The sequence below is a fragment of the Mixophyes fleayi genome, chromosome 9, assembly GCF_038048845.1.
Source record: "Mixophyes fleayi isolate aMixFle1 chromosome 9, aMixFle1.hap1, whole genome shotgun sequence".
Classification (NCBI taxonomy): Eukaryota; Metazoa; Chordata; class Amphibia; order Anura; family Limnodynastidae; genus Mixophyes; species Mixophyes fleayi.
Genome location: NC_134410.1, coordinates 48,229,057 through 48,250,084, shown reverse-complemented (window position 1 = coordinate 48,250,084; position 21,028 = coordinate 48,229,057). Strand labels below are relative to the sequence as shown.

Genomic DNA, 21,028 nt, shown 5'->3' with positions numbered 1-21,028 from the left:
TTTAGAATCAGCCTTTCCAATTCTCTTGACCCCAGTGCTGTAACTTGCTGACCTAACCTTCAGAACAGATTGGAGTGGCAGATGTTTTGTTAATAATTCCAAACATTTGAATGGCATATTTTAAAACCCAAACTCCTTAGCGTTTATAGGAAATATTTGTAGGTCCCATAAGGTGGAAACAGATTACCTAATGTACTATATATAGCTAATCAATCCTTAATTAACTGGCTATTTACAATGAGAGGTAGTCCCAACAAAGGCTGATGCCAAAAATATACTCATCATCCAAAGTATTTGATATCCCTCCACTAATTCAGTGGCCATGTACAGAGAGAACTAATTCACATCATTACCAATCCCATGGCAGTTTTCTGACTTAAATTCCCTAACATTTCAACACAGACTACTGGTAATTTGTTTACAATCCAAATTAGCCACCTAGTAGTATGTTTGGGGAGTGTGGAAGTGAACACATGCAAGTATGGAGCAAACATGCAAACTCCACACAGATGAAGCTAGAATAAGGGGGCTGACTCATTAAGGATCTTAAATGAAGAGGTATCTTATTTCATTCTCCAGGACAAAACCATGTTACAATGGAAGGGGTGCAAACTAGTTTTCTGTTTTGCACATAAGTTAAATGCGGACTGTTTTTTCACGTAGCACACAAATACTTGATAGCTTATTTGTACACTGAAATTTAAAGTTGATATTTGTGTGCTACATGAAAAAACAGTCAGCATTTAACTGATGAGCAAAACAGAAAACTAGTTTGTTAGTCTCAAACTCCTGACCCCAGTGCTATGAGAGTAAAGTGCTAACCACTAGGCCACTGAGATATTCCACATCCCTATACCAAAAACAAAAATTTGTGACAGGTCATGTGAAATGCTTTGTGTTCATCATGTTTAGCTCCTTGCTTTGGTAGTAGCTAATATTAGTTTCTGCTGCCAATGCTAAGTTTATTAAACATGTATGATCAGCTGATTGTCATAATACTATTGGTTTATTAAGCTGGTGATTGTGCTAACAATTGCCTTTTATTTTTGTCTTGTTTCCAACAGTCCGGGCACGTTGGGAACGGCGGCAACGCCGTCGGGCGGTGAGGGAGGCGGAGGAGGACCAGCTGCAGCAGGTGGCAGTCCAGGCGGAGGACGAGGCCGAAGCCTCCCCAGAGACAGTGGGGGAGGAGCAGGACAAAGGCCAGAATGAAGCGGAGGAGGACTCCCAGCCTGCCGCCCAATCCTCCCCCTCCTCCTCTGGGGCGGCTGAGTGGTCTTCTAAGGAGCCAGACCCAAACCCAGAGGTCCACCAGGACCAGGAGGCCGAATGGCAGCTGCTGGTGCCTCAAGCGGATGAGGCATTAGGAGCTAGTAAGTCTTTTCAAGACAAGCTTTTTGGATTATGAGACCACTGCACATTTGCAAAAATTGTGACTAATCCCTGCTGGAACACATGTTGATTAAAAAGTGACATGTATGACACAGGTTGCAATGATAATTGACATCCAAATGTGAGTTTGTGTAAATAAGAAAAGAACAGCCATAGCCATCTTAACACATGGTCACACAGGGCAGGGGCAACACATACAGACGGTCCCAATTGACTTGTCAACTTCTCAGTATATAGTGTTATAGATTTTCCATGAAATTAACAAACAAATCTCTTGCAATAAAGCGAGTTAACGTTTGGGTTGAACACTTGATTATTCCTTAAATTTTATAAATTACTTAGTACTGTACCACCCCTGTCTGTATGATTAAACAAATGATTTTGCAATTAGATTTGAACATATTTGCTTAGCAAAATAAAGGGACATGTTAGATTTTCAAAACGTTTATACATTAATGTCTGCTCTTCAGCAGACGTTTTATTTGGCAAACACTGAATTTGTGGGAGTTTGCAATAAGTATGATCTAAATTTTCAGACACATTTTTAACTGTTTGCTGTGAGTTATTGTGTAGGTAGGGCATCAGTGTAGTGTTTTTGCCTGGGGCCTATAATGCTGTTAAGACCACCCTGTCCACGGCCCTCTCCCGGGGCACACCAGAATGTAGTACATCTCTAAAAATGTGACACCAAAGCCTTATCAACGTGTAATGTGCGTGCAAATGGTTTTGTAGCTAGAGGTCTAACAATTTAAATGAATCTAACAGTACACATCTCTAATTCCTGTTTGTTTGGCAAAATAGGCTTACATGTATTTCATAGTTGCCTACTCTCCCGGTATGTCCGGGAGACTCCCGAATTTTTGGGAGTTCTCCCGGACTCCCGAGAGAGCAGGCAAAAATCCCGGATCCCGAAGTTGCCGCTGTTGAAAATGGCGGGGGGCGGGGCTAAACATGGCATTGTGGCCCCGCCCCCTGCTTCGATTGGCTAAATTTATAAGATTGACAGGGGCGGGGCCTAACGACGCACCACGCGAGGCCACGCCCCCTCGACGGACCCCCTCTCGGATAGCTGCCTCTTAAAGTTGGCAAGTATGATGTATTTAATGTTTTTTTTCTGGACTCTTTCAGCACACATGGAGGAAGCTGACAGTTGCCCACTTCCCCCCACCAACATTGTCTGAGATCAGGGCAGAAATTTCTGCTTATTGGAAAAAACTAAAAGACCTGCAAAAAGAGAAAGAACAATGTTTTGCAGAGCTGGAGGCCAAAATGGACTACTGGTCTACATTATATGCCTAGTTTTTTGTTTTTTTTCATGTAAATAGTTTGACAGAATAATGTACATGTGTTTATATTTGGGATTATTTTTCAATTTATATAAGTTTTACAAAAAACAAACTTGGTGTGTGTGTCTTTATTCATCTAATTATCCAACATGTGGGTGTAAGGACAAAAGAGATTGTATATAATAATACAAAAAGAGTAACATTTAAATAAGATGGTTTGTTTAGAACTCCATCATCATTTCTCTAGCAGAAAAGAGGTTGTGATTTGCTGTTTGCATGTCATCCAAAAGGAACATGTGCCCTCCACCAACAAGCCACCCCTGTAAGAAGTATGGCATCTGTAGGCGCTGTGTGCAAGATAAATTGCCAAAGGTGAAATGCCCTAGCTACTTTACAATTTCCCCAAATCATGTGTCATTGTAGTGATAGTCCAATGTTAAGTTCAAGTATCAGAGCTAAGCCAATCACTCATTGGAGAACATGGAAACTGTACCCAGAAGTGGCGTCAGTGGTGTAAGGCAGAAGTGCAAGCGTTACAAAGCTCCATGGTACTGGAGTGTGGTGAGCGTTCTGCTTGGATAAAGCAGAGCACATCACCTAACCTGTATGCCGTGGATCCAGGTGAAAGTCAGTTTGCAGGCAATGTTGCATTTAACTCCAAGGAGGCTGTCCCCTACAACCCCCCCTCCCCTCCCCTCTTAATCCAAGTATGCAACGCAGATACGTATGCGTTTGCGTTGCTTGATAAATTGGGCCCTCTGTCTTCACCAGAAGCTTCAGTGACCAAGTACTGTGCAGTCTCTGTGCTTCGATGGCTGGCTCCATTCCTTCTAAACAGACAGCAAGTTCTCTTGCTGTGTTTCTCTTCTTCTTGCAGGCTCAACAGACTTGCAGATATTTATTTCTGGTTCCAGGTGGCATCTCTGGGTATGGCAGCAGACTAGACTATGGCTGCACCTCATCCCTCCTTTGTCACTCTCCTCTCTGACTCCTTTTCTTACTGTTATTTTGGCAACAAATTCCTGATTTTTTTTCAGACACTGATGTCATTTCCTCTCTCCTTACAGCTTCAGGTTGTTGGGAATTGTATGTTTAAGCATTGGAGGCTGTGTTACACTGCTCCCTACTGCTGGGAACTCCTCCAGTTTAGAGGCCTGTCTCACCAATGAGTCAAGAGATGCATGTCTCTCCATCACAGGAGCTTATTAATAAATTATGTCTGTTCTTTAATTCTAGTTGGCTCTGTCTTACTGTCCATGGTTTAGTGGTGATTCTCATGCCCTTATTCACCCCAAGCCAAATTCAACAGGTGTATGATAATTAGAGATATTCCCTGACCACTGTGTTTTGGTTTTAGTTTTAGTTTTGGATCTGTATTAAGTTCTTGTTTTGGTCTTGGTTTTTGTTTTGGCAAAAGCACCCTCGTGTGTTTTGGTTTTGGTTTTGGATCTGTATTTTTTAGAAAAATTGGTTAAATATGCTAAAATCACATACATTTGCTCTTTTTTTGTTCCTACATTATAATTAACTTTAATAACAGTCATTTCCAGTCAATTTTGACCACCTCACAGGTCACAATATTATTTTCATGCACTTTCGGCACAGAGTGCAGCAAGCTGGCTGGATGCTAAGCAACAGACCAATGACTCAAACACACGGCAGTTTATAGCACATCTAGGAAACATTGTAGTGGCAGAAAAGAGTTGGAATTGTCCTTGGGCCCTCACACCCACGCTTATGTTGGATCTTGAAAAGGACATGCACACTTTAACAAACCAAGCACTTCAGTGACAAGGAGTGCCAGTTTTGTGTCTGAAGTGCTTGGTTTGTTTGGGCCCCCACAAAACAAGCTACCAATGGGCTTAAGGCAGCTAAGCTAACAGTGCTGTTAATGAACTCTACAGTGGCAAGTCCTGCACCAGTTGAAGTAGTTCTTGCCAGTGATAAGAAGAAGGCCATTGTCATGCCTCCGCATAAGACCAAAAAATCCACCTCTTATGTGTGGAATTATATTTACTCAAATCCTGATCACAGTTGTCTAGTTGTTTGTAACATTTGTAAAGCCACAGTCAGTAGAGGTAGGGGCCTTAACCATCTAGGAACCTCATCCATGTTACGCAATTTGAAACGACTTCATGACAAGCTGTTGGGAAAATAACAACAAGCAGTCCAGCATGAGCTAGTTCCCTTCTCTCAGCTAGATCCCAGCACATGCAATCTACACCCCCATCACCTTCATCATCAATATCCCCAGTGATCTGAGTTAGTCCTGCATCCAAGTTGCTAAGGCTAGATGACTCCTCCCCTACCCAGGATCCCTCAGAAGAATCTTTGAGCGTTAGGCCTGCTGTTGCTGCTCCTCCTGCTTTGGGTGGATCTTCATCCCAGAAGCAGACCAAAAAAAAGACTACTAGTATTTTACAATAATTGACTGTTAAACAATGCTTTGTAAGAGGAATCAAGTATGACAGCTGTCACCCAGTCGCACAGCGGATCACAGGCGCCATGGCGATTATGCTAGATTTAGATCTGCATCCAATATCCACCATTAATGCGCAGGTTTTAGACAGTTATGTCACAATTCTGAGGTCTAGGAGTGCCCACAGTGCTTTCCCGGTTTTAACACCACCCTCCTTGAGGTGCGGAGTCTAACGGAGAGGTAGGTTTTCACCAAGGACTCCCACAAGGGAGCATGGATTTGGCGGCTTCCTAACCGCAGGTTGCGGTCCTCTCAGAGAGTAACGGGTGAAACCTAAGGAGAGCATAGTATATGGAGGAACTGAGGAGCAAGTGGTTTCAGGAGATAGGAAACTCTTGGGACCCGGATGACAGTGGGAGGAGATGTACTGCAGCAGCAGCTGCGAAGAAGTCCTGTGGAGCTGGAAAGCGCCAATGAATCAGGAACACAGCGGAGAAGAGGTTTTGCAGCGGTGGCTGACGAAGAGGTCCTGTGGAGCTGGGATGCACCAATGAAAGAGGAACACATCGGAGAAGTGGTTCCGCAGCGGCTGGTGCCGAAGAGGTCCTGTTGGAGCTAGCTGCTAGACAAGCAATAAAGCACCGGAGACAGAACAACAGGATGACAAGGGAAACAGGAGCCAGGACTTGGATACGTCTAACCAGGAGAAGAGACCTGAAGATCGGGCACTCATCCAATGCAGGAGGTGCCTTTTATAGTGGATCTGCAGTAGATTGATGTCCAAAACCTGAATGAATGAAAATGCCGGGTCCACGCATGCGCAGAACCCGGGAAGATGGCGGCCGCATTAGAGACCGTGGCGTTCGTCCGGAGGGGAACAGTCGGGGAGAGAAGGTAAGTAACCGCACATCTGATCAGCGGGTCTGAATGGTGACAAGTTAATTGAGGTCCTGTGTCCCTGTTACCAAATTCCATCTCTACACCATTTTACTAGACAAGCAATTCCTCACCTGTACCAGGAGGTTACAAAAAAGAAAAGTATTGGGCTACAAAATGCCATTCTACCAACTGTACACTTAACCACAGATATGTAGACAAGCTGAACTGGGAAAAATAAAGATTATATGACTGTGATAACCCACTGGGTTGGTGAATCGTCTCCAGCAGCAGGAACAGCAGAAGCATCTAACAAACAACACCAGGGGGTAAATGTATTAATCCCCGGTTTTGTCAACTCCCGCGAGTTCGTCGTCTTCGCAGCTTAAATTTAAAGCGGCAAACTTCCCTTTACAAGGCAGCGCCGCTTTAAATTTAAGCGTTGGAGACGCCGAACTCGCGGGAGTTGAAGAAACCGGAGGTTAATACATTTACCCCCAGATCTTTCAGAGTCAGGCTACTCTGTGTATCACCTGCTTAACTAAGAGGCATACCATTGACAACCTGTTTGAAAAACTAAGGGATGTCATTGCAACATGGCTTATCCCGCTTGAGCTCTCCTAAGGATATGTCATTTCTGATAATGCCACCAATATTGTTAGAGCATTATAGCGGGGAGAATTCCATCACATTCCCTGTTTTGCTCACACAATCAACTTGGTGGTACAGAGCTTTTCAAAAAGTGACAGTGACATGCTGGAGATGAGGTCTGTGTCCCAAAAAATTTTGGGTCATTTTAGGCATTCTGCAACAGCATATGGGAGATAGCAGCAGCTGCAAGAAGAATAGAATTTGAGGGCGAAAGAATTTTAGTCCTGCACAGTGGAGAATACTATCTGTGTTGTGCAAGGTGATGAAAACACTGGAAGCAGTCACGTGTGAAGTGAGTTCAGACATTGCTAGCTTGAGTCAAGTGATTTCCCTAATTAGACTTTTGGAAAAACAGCAAGAGAAATTGAAGGAGGAGATGAAAAACAGGAATTACGTTAAGTATGTCGGACTTGTAGATAAAGTACTTTATTCGCTTTGCAAGGATCCAAGAGTTAGCAACATCTTGAAATCGGATAACTACATTTTGGCGACTGTGCTTCAAACTAGGATTAAGAGCTATGTGTTCTCTTTCTTTCAAACTGACCCAGATATCAAGAGTTGCAATGAGCTCCTGTCAGCAAGTTTACAGATCAGTGGTACATGACACAACAATGTCTCCTCCTTCAGTTTCTCAGGCAACTGCTGCTAGGAAAATCTTAGCTTTCCCAAGAGACCCAGTGGTGATGCAGATGAGTCAGCACAAGAATTGCCCAAAAATCGTGGCACCTCTGCCGTAACTCTCCCTGCAAGAGGCGCCATGACAGCAGCGACAGGTCCCAGGATAGGAAACCGAGAGCGGACCGTCACCAATGGCTGCAGTCGCTCCAGGGACTGAACCCCCTCCAGCAGGCCACATCACAGCAAACAATGGGGCAACTACTACGAGAAGGGGAAGGAGGAGATGTTGAGACAGAGACAAGAAGCTATTATAGCCAGGTAGGCAGTGTGTGTAATCCTGTGCATAGCGCACCAGTCAATGCAGTCACACTGTAATAGTCAAAATAACTAGCTTGCTAAACATATGCTATAATAAATGCACACTAATCTACATTAGTAATATCAGGTTGACTCATTATGAAGCTTGGGGCAGAAGGCAGTTTACTATACTCTATGATTATAAACCTCCCCTTAGGACGACATACCTGGCCCTTTAATTCATTTAAAGCCCCCTTTTCTTCTGTCTTGGAACAACTGCAGTCACAGGTTTGTATGTAATATGTGTACACTATTGCTATGCTGTTTATGTCCCTTACATAGAAAATTAGCAGGGGTTATATGTACAAAACATTTGCACTGTACCCAAATTAAAGGATTTGGTCACAATTAAGAATCATACCCCTCTTATATGTAATCATAGTTGGTAACTATTTTCCAGGGACAGTGGTTTAAAGGATATTTCTCAAATTTCACCACACTGACATGAAGGCATGCTGAGACTTGTAGTTCCAAAACAGTTGTAAAGGCATAGCTTGCCTAATCATACCCTGTTTTTCCATTTCTATACTATATGCTAACTACAGTTACTCGTGAGAAAAAAAACATGTCCTCAATGTAGTAAGCAAAAATAGCCCTGTTAACTGTAAATAGTAGAATACATTTTATTCACACCGCTATGCTCTCTCCTATTTCCATTTGTTTTCGTGTATTGGTAGGTTATACTTCCTTGTATAATGTAATAAAATTAGTTTTGTAGTAGCGGAATGGGAGGGGAGGGAATATAGAACGTTTAGGGAACAGGGGAGGCAATCTATAGTTAAACAAACCAGGGGAAATCACATAATACAGTGAAATTGGATGAAGAGAATCATTAGGACAATTAAGTACAAATTTCACAGTGTCTGTAATTTCCTATTTTCTTTTTTTAATGATATAAAATATCTGCAGCATCACCAGTTGATCGTTTTATGGAATCATCGAGCTTTAACTAGAGATGAGCGCACTCGGATTTCGTGAATCCGAGTCCACCCAAACGTTTCCGATCCGAGCTGGATCCGAGACAGATCCGGGTATTGGCGCCAAATGAAAACCTGAAACCGAGGCTCGGAGTCATAATCCCGCTGTCGGATCTCGCGATACTCGGATCCTATAAATTCCCCGCTAGTCGCCGTCATCTTCACTCGGGCATTGATCAGGGTAGAGGCAGTGGCGGATCCAGGGGGGGGGCGATCGGGGCAGTCGCCCCCCCTAGCAGGGGCTTGCTGCCGGCGACTGCACATTGTGTGCAGGTCCGCTCGGCAGTGACAATGTGCTGCCCGGCTGCTCTGATTGTGTTTTAAACACAATCGCAGCAGCCAGGCAGCACATTGTCACTGCCGAACGGCCCTGCACATAGTTGCCAGCCGCCGGCAGCCTTAGATGGCAGAAAGGGGGCGGGGCCTAAATCCCCTTCCCCCACCTAAATCGCCCAGGCTAAAAAAAAATTCTAGATCTGCCCCTGGGTAGAGGGAGGGTGTGTTAGGTGGTCCTCTGTCCTGGTAGATCTCGTGCTGTGCTGTTTAGTTCTGTGCTGTGCTGTGCTGTGCTGTGCTGTGCTGTGTTCTGCAGTATCAGTCCAGTGGTGCTGTGTGCTGTGCTCTGTCAATTTTGAGTTCAGTGGTGCTGCTGGGTCCTGTGCTGTGTCCTGTTCAGTCCAGTGGTGCTGTGTCCTGTGCTCTGTTCTTCTAAGGGCATAGTTATTTCCCCATTATTCCCCATTTTCAAAAAAAATTAAAAAAAGTTATAAAAAAAATACAAAAAAATAATTTTAAAAAATAATAATTACAACAAAATTTGCAAAACCAATCCTGCAGTATAAGTCCATTGGTACTGCAATATTACCAAGTTCACACATTCAGCAGTAAAAGTCCAGTGGTACTGCAATATTACAAAGTTCACACATTCTGCAGTATCAGTCCAGTGGTGCTGTGTCCTGTGCTCTGTCCTTCTGAGTTCAGTGGTGCTGCTGGGTCCTGTGCTGTGTCCTGTTCAGTCCAGTGGTGCTGTGTCCTGTGCTCTGTGCTTCTAAGGGCATAGTTATTTCCCCATTATTCCCAAGTTTTTAAAAAATAAAAAAAAACTTTTAAAAAAAATATGAAAAAAAAAATTATAAAAAAAAGTAATTATAACAGAATTTGCAAAACCAATCCAGCAGTATAAGTCCATTGGTACTGCAATATTACCAAGTTCACACATTCTGCAGTATCTTGTGCTACATATAATGGAGACCAAAAATTTGGAGGATAAAGTAGGGAAAGATCAAGACCCACTTCCTCCTAATGCTGAAGCTGCTGCCACTAGTCATGACATAGACAATGAAATGCCATCAACGTCGTCTTCCAAGCCCGGTGCCTGATCTCCTAGTACAGGGCATGTAAAACCCAAAAAGCCCAAGTTAAGTAAAAGTAGCAAAAAGAGAAACTTAAAATCATCTGCGGAGAAACGTAAAGTTGCCAATATGCCATTTAAGACACGCAGTGGCAAGGAACGGATTAGCCCCTGGCCCGTGTTACGATCAAGTGTCCTCAGTGCTCTAAAAAATGCGGTTTTACCCACTGTCCACTTAACCACGGACATGTGGACAAGTGGTTCTGGGCAAACGAAGAACTATATGACTGTGACAGCCCACTGGGTAGATGCATCCCCTTCCACAGCAACAGCAACAGCTGCATCAGTAGCAGCATCTACAAAACGGCTGCTCGTGCAAAGGCAGGCAACATTGTGTATTACAGGCTTTAATAAGAGGCACAACGCTGACAACATATTAGAGAAACTGAGGGAAATTATCTCCCAGTGGCTTACCCCACTTAGACTCTCATGGGGATTTGTGGTGTCAGACAATGCCAGTAACATTGTGCGGGCATTAAATATGGGCAATTTCCAGCACGTCCCATGTTTTGCCCACACTGTCAATTTGGTGGTGCAGCATTACCTCAAGAGTGACAGGGGTGTGCAGGAGATGCTTGCGGTGGCGCGCAAAATTGCTGGACACTTTCGGCATTCAGCCAGTGCCTACCGCAGACTAGAGGCATATCAAAAAACCATTAACCTGCTATGCCATCACCTCAAACAAGAGGTTGTGATGCGCTGGAACTACGACATAGGCAAAGGAGTGGGGATGCGCCTGAGTCAAGCGCAGTGGAGACTGATTTCCGTGTTGTGCAAGGTTCTCCAGCCGTTTGAACTTGCCACACGAGAAGTTAGTTCCGACACTGCCAGCTTGAGTCAGGTCATTCCCCTGATCAGGCTGTTGCAGAAGCAGCTGGAGAAAGTGAGGGAGGAGCTGGTAAACCATTGCGATTCCACTAAGCATGTAGCTCTTGTGGATGTAGCCCTTCGTATGCTTTGCCAGGATCCGAGTTTGGTCACTCTTTTAAAGTCAGAGGAATACATTCTGGCCACCGTGCTCGATCCTCTGTTTAAAGCGTATGTTGTGTCTCTGTTTCCGGCGGACACAAGTCTACAGCGGTGCAAAGACCTGCTGGTCAGGAGATTGTCCTCTGAAGAGGACCGTGACATGACAACAGCTCCACCCTCATTTTCTTTCACATCTATGGCTGCGAGGAAAAAGCTCAGTTTTCCTAAAAGACCCGCTGGTGGGGATGCTGATAACATCTGGTCCGGACTGAAGGACCTGCCAACCATTGCAGACATGTCTACTGTCATGCATTGGATGCTGTCACAATTGAAAAAATGGTGGAGGATTATTTTGCTGACACCATCCAAATAGACATGTCAGACAGTCCATATTGTTACTGGCAGGAAAAAAAGGCAGTTTGGAAGCCCCTGTACAAACTGGCTCTATTTTACCTGAGTTGTCCCCCCTCCAGTGTGTACTCGGAAAGAGTTTTTAGTGCAGCGGGGAACCTGGTCAGTGAGCGGCGAAGGAGGTTGCTTCCTCACAACGTTGAAAAAATGATGTTTATAAAAATGAATAATCAATTCCTCAATGAAGTACAGCACTGCACTCAAGATAGTACAGAGGGACCTGTGGTTGTGGAGTCCAGCGGGGACGAATTGATAATGTGTGAGGAGGAGGAAGTACACACTGTAGGGGGAGAGGAATCAGAGGTTGAGGATGAGGACGATATCTTTCCTCAGTAGAGCCTGTTTAGTTTGTACAGGGAGAGATGAATTGTTTTTTTGGTGTGGGGGCCCAATCATTTCAGCCACAGTTGTTTGGTAGGCCCTGTCGCTGAAATAATAGGTTTGTTAAAGTGTGCATGTCCTATTTCAACAACATAAGGGTGGGTGGGAGGGCCCAAGGACAATTCCATCTTGCAACTCTTTTTTTGCCATTATGTGACTATTCAACAGTCGTTTGCCATGTTCAAAAAGTAAAACAAATAGTCAACAAATTCAAAAAATTAAACCAAAAGTTAAATGCCCTGTCATAATTTAAAACAAGAGGTATTGACGTGCTAGAACTACTGTAGTGTTTATATGTTATAAACACTACACTTGGAAGTTGGAGGAGGTATTGTGGCCCCGGTACCAACTTTAGTACCGGGGCCACTCCACTATGCAGTCCAGATAGAGGTGTATCAGATATTAAACAACGTTGACTGTTGCTGCAAAATTTTTAACTAATATTGTGGGGAACACTACACTACGCAGTCCATAAACTTTTTGGGTGGAATTCCGACCCGTGGAGGGTTTTTTAATTATATTGTGGCCCCGGTAAAAAATTGTGTACCGGGGCCACCCCACTACGCAGTCTAGAAACTTTTTTTTTGGGAATTCAGACCCGTGGAGGGTTTTTTAATTATATTGTGGTGACCACTCCTCTACGCAGTCCAGGTACAATTTTTGGTGTAATTAAGACCAGTTGATGGTTTTCTTATTATATTGTAGGGACCACTCCTCTACGCAGTCCAGATACAATTTTTGGTGTAATTAAGACCAGTTGATGCCGGTTTTCTTATTATATTGTGGGGACCACTCCTCTACGCAGTCCAGATACAATTTTTGGTGTAATTAAGCCCAGTTGATGGTTTTCTTATTATATTGTGGTGACCACTCCTCTACGCAGTCCAGGTACAATTTTTGGTGTAATTAAGACCATTTGAGGGTTTTTAAATTATATCGTGGTGACCACTCCTCTACGCAGTCCAGGTACAATTTTTGGTGTAATTAAGACCAGTTGATGGTTTTCTTATTATATTGTGGGGACCACTCCTCTACGCAGTCCAGGTACAATTTTTGGTGGGATTCAGACCATTTGAGGGTTTTTAAATTATATTGTGGTGACCACTCCTATACGCAGTCCAGGTACAATTTTTGGTGTAATTATGACCAGTTGATGGTTTTCTTATTATATTGTGGGGACCACTCCACTACGCAGTCCAGAAAGATACCTCGTTCCAACGTTTTGGACTAATAACAATATTGTGAGGTGTGAGGTGTTCAGAATACACTGTAAATTAGTGGGAATGATTGTTATTGAATGTTATTGAGGTTAATAATAGCGTAGGAGTGAAAATAAGCCCAAAAACTTGATTTTTGAACTTTTTATGCTTTTTTCAAAAAAAATCCGAATCCAAAACCTTAAATCCGAACCAAAACCTTTCGGCAGGTGTTTTGCGAAACAAATCCGAACCCAAAACCTCAAGCAAATCGGAATCCAAAACACAAAACACTAGACACCAAAAGTCGCCGGTGCACATCCCTAGCTTTAACCCCACCCCACATACGCAGATACAACCTCCCTCCCCCCAAAATTTCGTCTTCATATGCCATCAACCATAAACAAAACAAACCCATAAGAGCAGATGTACCTTTAAAAAAGACATAAAGCAAAGTGTCCTATAACTGGCAGAATGGAGCGCACAACTCCCATATACGGAAGTAATTCTGTATTTTACTATCGTCCATGTTGTATGTCATTGGTGTTTTTTTGATTGTTTTTTTCCAGACGTCTAAAAGAAAGGGAGAGGATAGTGGAGTTGGGAGCCCCAGAAGTTTGGGGTCTTTCACCAAAAGATCCTGAACCTGAGTAAGTCCTTTTACACCATTTTGTTTGTTGTAAGTCATTGTTAGAAACTCCTTCTGTTTTATGCTCATCCCTGTGTGTTTCTACAGCTCAGATGAGCACACGCCTGTAGAAGAGGAGGAGAAATGTAAAAAATCCAGCAGCTCTGACTCTTCTTCTGAAGGTAGGTTCATGTAAACCTCATCTTTTCCTTTACACACTATATTATTCTGGATTCATTTAGCTTTCTTTGTATATTTTGGAGTATTTTTTTCTTTGTGTATGATTTTGCAGAAGAAATGAGAAAAAGTCATCAAGAAAAAATCATGACAAAAAAGACTCTACAGACAGTGAGAGCAGCTGGGAGTCTGAAAGCAGTGGTAAATGTTACTTTTCATCAAGTGCCCTTTGTGTCTCAGTGATGTCACTGGTTCATAGTGTCTGCTTTCTCGTGTACAGTGGTTCAGCCCAAAATACGGCTGCTTTCAGTTTGTGCAGGCAGCAGTGTAGGATTATGCATCACACTGAATTATTTGTAGTTTTGCCTGTGCAAACACGTTTATTTTATTACAATGTTATGAAACAAGACGCTGAAATAACTTAATATCTTTCCTTGATGGGTTTTCAACTTTTGCTCACATAATGACATGCCAGAAACCTACAGTAAGTTGCTAGGAATCTTTACATATAGGAGTTCTTCAGATTTGAGACTAAACATAGTTTTTAATGTTATGTAATGTTAATGGTTACATGTTTTTATCACTATCTTTGATGTACTTATTAAAGAAGAGAAGAGAATATACCTTTTATTCATCTGCAGATACAGGAACGCTGCCTTGCGTTCCAGCTGTCTGAAACCGGAAGTTCGGCATTTGAAACGCAGGCTTGCGTTCCACGGTATAGGAAGTGACAGGGGAACTTACTGGGACCAGCTGAAGTTGGTGGTGCACCATCCTCGGAAGGAGGGAGCTCTCGCTTTTAGCCCTGGAGGGCTCAACAGACTCTGGCACCTTTGTGAAGAACCTTTGGGACATTCTTTTAGAGGTATTTTTCATATAATTTTATCTACATTGCCCACGGCATTGACATCGTTGGGATTGTTATTTTTGTTTTTGCGGTGCCTTCTGTTTATTTTACTGGAGTTTTTTCTCTGTTTTTCTTCACTACATATTCCCTGGAATACTTTTGAGATATTTTACTTTATATCCCTATATATGTTTTTACTGTTTTTAGCTGGATATTTGGGATCTGTTCACCACTCCCCATTTTTTTCTACCCAGTTTTTCAATAAACCCTCCTGGTTTCTATAGAGTGTTCAGACTTGTTTATTTATTCATTTATTTTTGTTATAGTGTTGTACCTCATTAGTAATCATATCATTGGGATTAGACATCTCTTCCACTTTTTAGCACCGTGGGTCATCATTGTTTTTTATTTGACGAAATGTTATGCATGAAGTAAGTGATGAACTCAAATTTTTGCTTATAACCTGGTTATTAGATAAGTTGTGTAACTGTTGCAGTTTTATGTTGATTTTGCTTTTGTTACTATACTGTTCTTGTTAATAGGTGGGTTTAGTGTATTTAGTTATCTAAGAGTGAATTGAAAGGACTTTGCATGATTTTCATGTCTGTTTGTAAGTGACCAAGGGCTAGATTTACTAAGCTGCTGGTTTGAAAAAGTGGGGATGTTGCCTATAGCAACCAATCAGATTCTAGCTATCATTTTGTAGAAGGTACTAAGTAAATGAAAGCTAGAATCTGATTGGTTGCTATAGGCAACATCCCCACTTTTTCAAACCCGCAGCTTAGTAAATCTAGCCCCAAGGCTGAGACTATGTCTGGGATTTGAATAAACCCAAATCTCAGACTGTACCTCGTGCCTCATGCCACTGAATGAGATTCCCACAAACATTCCCTTAAGTGTGTGATCATCCATAAGGGTCCACCAAGCCCTATTTCAGTGCCCTGAATGTGTAAAGTAGAATACCTGCAGTTTCAGATTGCATCGCTGGTGAAAGTGGTCAGGTAATTGATGAGCTGATCGCACGGGATCAGACATAGTCTAAATTAGTGTGAAAGACTGTATCATTTCTTAGAATACAGAGTAAACCATAAACTAATCCTACTGGGATTAGATATAGTGATTGAGTGACCTATGAGAAGTGTAAATTGTTACTTATTGTTACGGCTCACGCCCCAGGTATCAACTCCTAGAACCGCTTCAGAGGTCTTCGCCTATAGGAACCACTTTTCCCGTAGAGCTAGATGCGCTCACAGGTATTCAGATGCCCCCAGGTCTTGTACTCTAGTTGTAGGAACTGATAACCTGAGAACGTAGCGCAGGTGTTCACACAGAGGTGGAGTGAAGATCCCGGCAAAGGTTTTGAGGGTCGCCGGCAATACAGTAGCGTCTAGGTCCAGGCCAGGGGTCAAAAAGGTCACAGGCAAATCAGCAGCGTCTAATTCAAGCAGGGGTCAAGGTCACAGGCAATCAATCAGCTTCAGAATCCAGGCAAAAGTCGGCAACAGAAGAGAGGGAATATCAGGAACAGCAACACAGCAGGAATGTTTGCTAGGAAGCAGGGACTATAACTGGCAGGGAGGATTGCCCCTTCCTGCCTTATATACTAGCATTGGCCAATGAGAAACGACTGAGGCACAGGGAAGAGTAATTAGCCACGTAGCTAATCCCTAATTTGCGCATGCACCCGGCTGCCCTGGATGCCGGGACGCGGCGCTACACAGAAAGAGCGTCCCGACCGTTGCCTTGGCAACGGCCGAGACAATCTGGAAGTGACGTCCCGGTCGTCATGATGACGGCCGGGATGTTGAGCCACGGAGGAGAGCGAGTCGCAAGCAGTGCCCACAGCCGTCGCAGCTCGTGACACTTATCATTGTAAATTCTACAGTCTGGCAAGACCTAGGGGTTCTGCATAATTTTATAAGAAAACTGTGGGGTTCTTATACTCGCCATATTATGTAAAGGTAGAATATAATTTTGGGGCAGAACAACACTAGTGTGGTAGAATTCCCTGCGGGGTCACCTACCTTGATAATGTTTCATAAATATGGTCACAGAGGATGTAAGCATGTGCATAAATGGAACTCTTTGATGTGCAAGACAAAAAGCCCATTTCATATAGAAGAGACATTTGACATGTATGTGTTAAGACAACTAGAGAAAAAATTACTAAACAAGACCGGATGTTGTAACAAATATGCTATACAATTATGTATTTTAAGAACACTGTATGGATGAATCCATCCAGAGGGGGAAAATTAACTTTACTGATGCCCCCCCCTATGAAAACGAGCAACACACCAAACTATACCCAGTAATACCGAAGGGAACAGAACCAGAAGAGGTTTTCATCCTTCCATTGTTCATGCTCACAACTTAGATGTGCCAGCTTAAGCCAATAAAGTAGCTGAAGCATCAGGGAGAGATGTAACTTCCACTCCTCTCTCAGACTAATAGAAAGTGCTATTTCCCCTTTATTGCATACAGACAGATGCAGCACTTTCACAGTGGGACCGAATGTCGCCACAACAATCAGCTGCACACAATCCTTTTGCAATAAGCCCCTTGTCACAAATAGCCACTTCAGAAATACCTTTAACAGGTGTCACTATGGGAGCACAGGGCTTCACCACTGGAACCACTGGGAGTAACACCATTGCAAGGGCATTATTTGGTACCCCTAGCAATCAACCTGACCTTACTACCCCTGTCAGAGTCGTAATGGGACCTAACCCACAAGCAGGCATAGGAGGGCAGCCTGATTTAATACAGTATGATTACCACATACCATGGACAGCCAGTGATCTCAGGGCAATCCGAGAACAGTGTCCAGACCCTACCAAATTTCCCCAAGCATTATTAGAATATTTGCAGTTTGTAAGGCAGGTTCAGAAGCCTAGTTGGGAAGATACCCTGCAATTGTTAACCATTACATTGGGCAAACCAAAATATGAGGAATTTTATTGACAAGTAGGGTGGACTTCACTAACAAAATGTGAAACGACGAATGCGTTTGAAGAAAAATGGACTCAAATCAGTAATAACGTTAAAATAGTCTTCCCTAGCATGGTTAATTGGCAAGCTATATCTAGCCTAAAACAAGAAACGAAGCAAACCGTAGATGAGTACTACAATAGCCTTCTGACAGCCTTTAAAACATATGGAGGAGATACTAAATTAACTGATTCCTCAATACAGCCAGTTATGAGAAGTACCTTTGTTGCAGGACTGCTTCCAAAAGTACAAAATATGCTTAAATCTGCAGAAATTTACTGTCCAGCAAAAGACTTACCATCCTTGTTGCGCCTCGCTAAACATCATGAAAACACACTCATTGAGACAGAAACTAAACAAATAAATAGGTTGATGGCATTACAGCTAAACGATTTAGAAGATAATACAAAGCCACATAGACAAATTCAATGCTATAACTGTAACTTGGTGGGGCATATGGCTTATAAGTGTAGAAGACCTCGCAGACAGAGACATGATAAAGATGTCTTAGAAAAGAAACCCCAGAAGGAATTCTTAAATTCCCCTGCTTGGTTTCCGCAAGAGCAGCAATGAATTTCAGGGGTGTCCCCAGTTGTCAACCTTCAGACAGTCATTCCCTTGGCATCCAAAGAACCTATGTTAAATGTGAACATAAATGAACAAGATTACCCATGTGTGATGGATACTGAGGCCACCCTATCTGTGCTTAATGTTCCTAATGAATCTGATTTTTCTCTTTCAGGTGAAACTGTAACAGCTATTGGAGTTTCTAACACCCCCCTAACACTCTCTAAGATTACACCTACTAGGGTTACTATAGGCTCCATAACAGCAGAACACTAATTTCTGCTATCTACAACAGCACCCACAAACCTATTGGGTAAGGATTTGTTATGTAAATTTGGATGCACGATACAGTGTTCACCTGGTGGTGTGTTTTTACACATTCCAGAGAAACATCTTGCTACTGCTTATGTTCTCATGACTCAAGGACCACTTGAGGCCCCACCACAATCAAATTTTGATATTGCAGACTTCCTTACTCATATACCAGATACACTGTGGTCACAGGGTCTAAATGATGTAGGTAAAATGTTGTACATTAACCCTATTAAAGTCATTTTATCGCTTACCAATAAAACAATGTCCAATGCGATTGTTGTAGTTCCAATGCACAAAGATATTTAATTGCAAAATATGGCAAGATTTACAGCAAGCCATCATTATGCAGTACAGATGTTACAATAATGCAGGAAAGTATAAAAACACATTTTCTAATGAGCTTCACCCAGGATAAGATAACATCATATCGTCTGTGTGGTCAGGATCAGAGATAGAGGCAGAACAATGGCCAGCATGCTTATATGTAGCTTCAGTATAGAAAAAAGAAAAATGTTGTCCGGCGCTCAGAAACAAACAGAATTTAAAAATCACTGTGTCAGCATAAACATAAAGGAGAATTTTGTGCACAATATAGCTATATTGGGGTTAAGCTCACCTGCCGGACGTCAAGGAATCTCCTGTAGGTGAGTCCCTAAGCTAGTGATACAAACTTACATTCAGGGTGTTCCATTTAAAACCTTCCCCTGAACCTCCAGCTTATAAAGCCTGCAGCACCTTTGTAGGGAGTGGTCAACTCCCAAAAAACTAGAAAATAGTGAAAGGAAAAAAGGGCGCTTCTTTAAATTAATGAAATGTGTACAAGTGTATAAAATCATTTGAAACGGCAGTTAAGGACAAATAGGACCAATGTGCAAGTGCAAATAAAAGAAAAATGTTGTCTGGCGCTCAGAAACAAACAGAATTTAAAAATCACTGTGTCAGCATAAACATAAAGGAGAATTTTGTGCACAATATAGCTATATTGGGGTTAAGCTCACCTGCCCTATAGAAAAAACACTGATGTTACTATGTATACAGATAACACTTAGTGAGGTCTTCATTGGTCCAGGCTTAATGATATTCCAGATGCCTGCTGGTCATAGGTCAGTTCATTTGATACTTTCAAAGGGTGAGGGGCAACTTTCCCCAACTATTGTCTACGTTTTCCCCCAGAATAACCAGTTCAAACTGACCCATACACAAAGTACTTTTGAGTATTAATCTCATATTGCTTATATCTTGTGACCGCTAGATGCAATCACTACTCTGTTCAAATCGGGTTAATGCTGGTGAAATATACTTTAATATGAGACCAAACTCTTTACCTTTTAAAACACCTGAACCATAAATACCTTTACTATAGTATTATCTATGCATAAATAAGCAATCTAATACATTTTCCTAATAAATAAATGTGGATTGTAACCTTAATAAATTTGTATTATTTACAAGTGTAAGTGCGAATGTAAATGTGTGTTATGAATTTGTGCAATTGCATCATAACACGTGGCATATTAATCACAATTGCATGGTAAAACAATAATAATCAATTTGGTTTGCTTCATTCAATTATTTGACTTCGACAACCCCATTGAAATTAAGATTGACACTTCAAAGCATCTACCCCATATATTGCAATACCCTTTAAGGCCAGATGCAGAGCAGGGTATTCAGCCAGTTATGGTCGACCTGTTACAACAAGGGATTATTATTCCCACCTCCAGCCCTGTTAACACGCCTATTTTTCCAGTAAAGAAGGTGGGGAGGACCGCTTGGCGCTTCGTTGAAGATCTAAGAGCAGTTAATAATGTTGTCATACCATCTGTTCCAATAGTCTCTAATCCAGCCACCATTTTGACTCAAATCCCACCACAGGTCAGCTATTTTTCATTAATTTTATCTTTGTTCTGCATTTTTTAGGATACCAATACATCCAGCTAGCCAATACCTTTTTACCTTTACATATAAAGGTCAACAGTACACATGGACACGCTTTCTACAAGGCTATTGCAAAAGTCCGTCGCTGTTTAGTCAAGTCCTACTTCGCCAATTGCAAAACTTTATCCCTAAGTTCGGCTCTACACTAATTCAATATGTAGACAATCTGTTCTTATGTTCCCCAAATGCTGAAGTACCTGAACATGACACGTTGGACCTACTTATTTTTCTAGCAGAAAATGGTCATAAGGTATCCAAAGACAAATTACAGCTGTGCAAAACACATGTTGAGTATATTGGTCTATGCATATCACCAGTGTCGGACTGGGGCATGAAGGGCCCACCGGGGGACTGCAACGCTAGGGGCCCACAAGAGGGGGTGTGGCCAGCCATCATAGGGGCGAGACCAGACACTAGAGGGGGGATTGGTCAGCCCACGAAGGACAGTTAGCACCATAGTGTAGTATATAATGAATGCAGTGTGTGTATAAAGAGTACACAGTCTTGACCTGCCCCTTAGATTGGGCAGAACAGTCACCAAAAATCAGGATTGTCCCACTAGTCCAGAATTGGCTAACCTAAGGCACTCCAGGTGTTGTGAAACTACAAGTCCCAGCATGC

At 42.5% G+C, this 21,028-nt stretch overlaps 2 long non-coding RNA genes across 2 annotated transcripts in view; one reads left to right on the top strand and one right to left on the bottom strand.

Annotated features, from left to right (window-relative positions):
• LOC142101589 (uncharacterized) overlaps positions 1-21,028 on the bottom strand; it is a 63,011-nt gene that overhangs the window by 21,549 nt on the left and 20,434 nt on the right. The window lies entirely within an intron of this gene.
• LOC142101587 (uncharacterized) lies at positions 13,541-13,754 on the top strand. The gene is made up of 2 exons (XR_012679058.1): positions 13,541-13,594; positions 13,681-13,754. It is a non-coding gene; the product is annotated as an uncharacterized LOC142101587 (long non-coding RNA).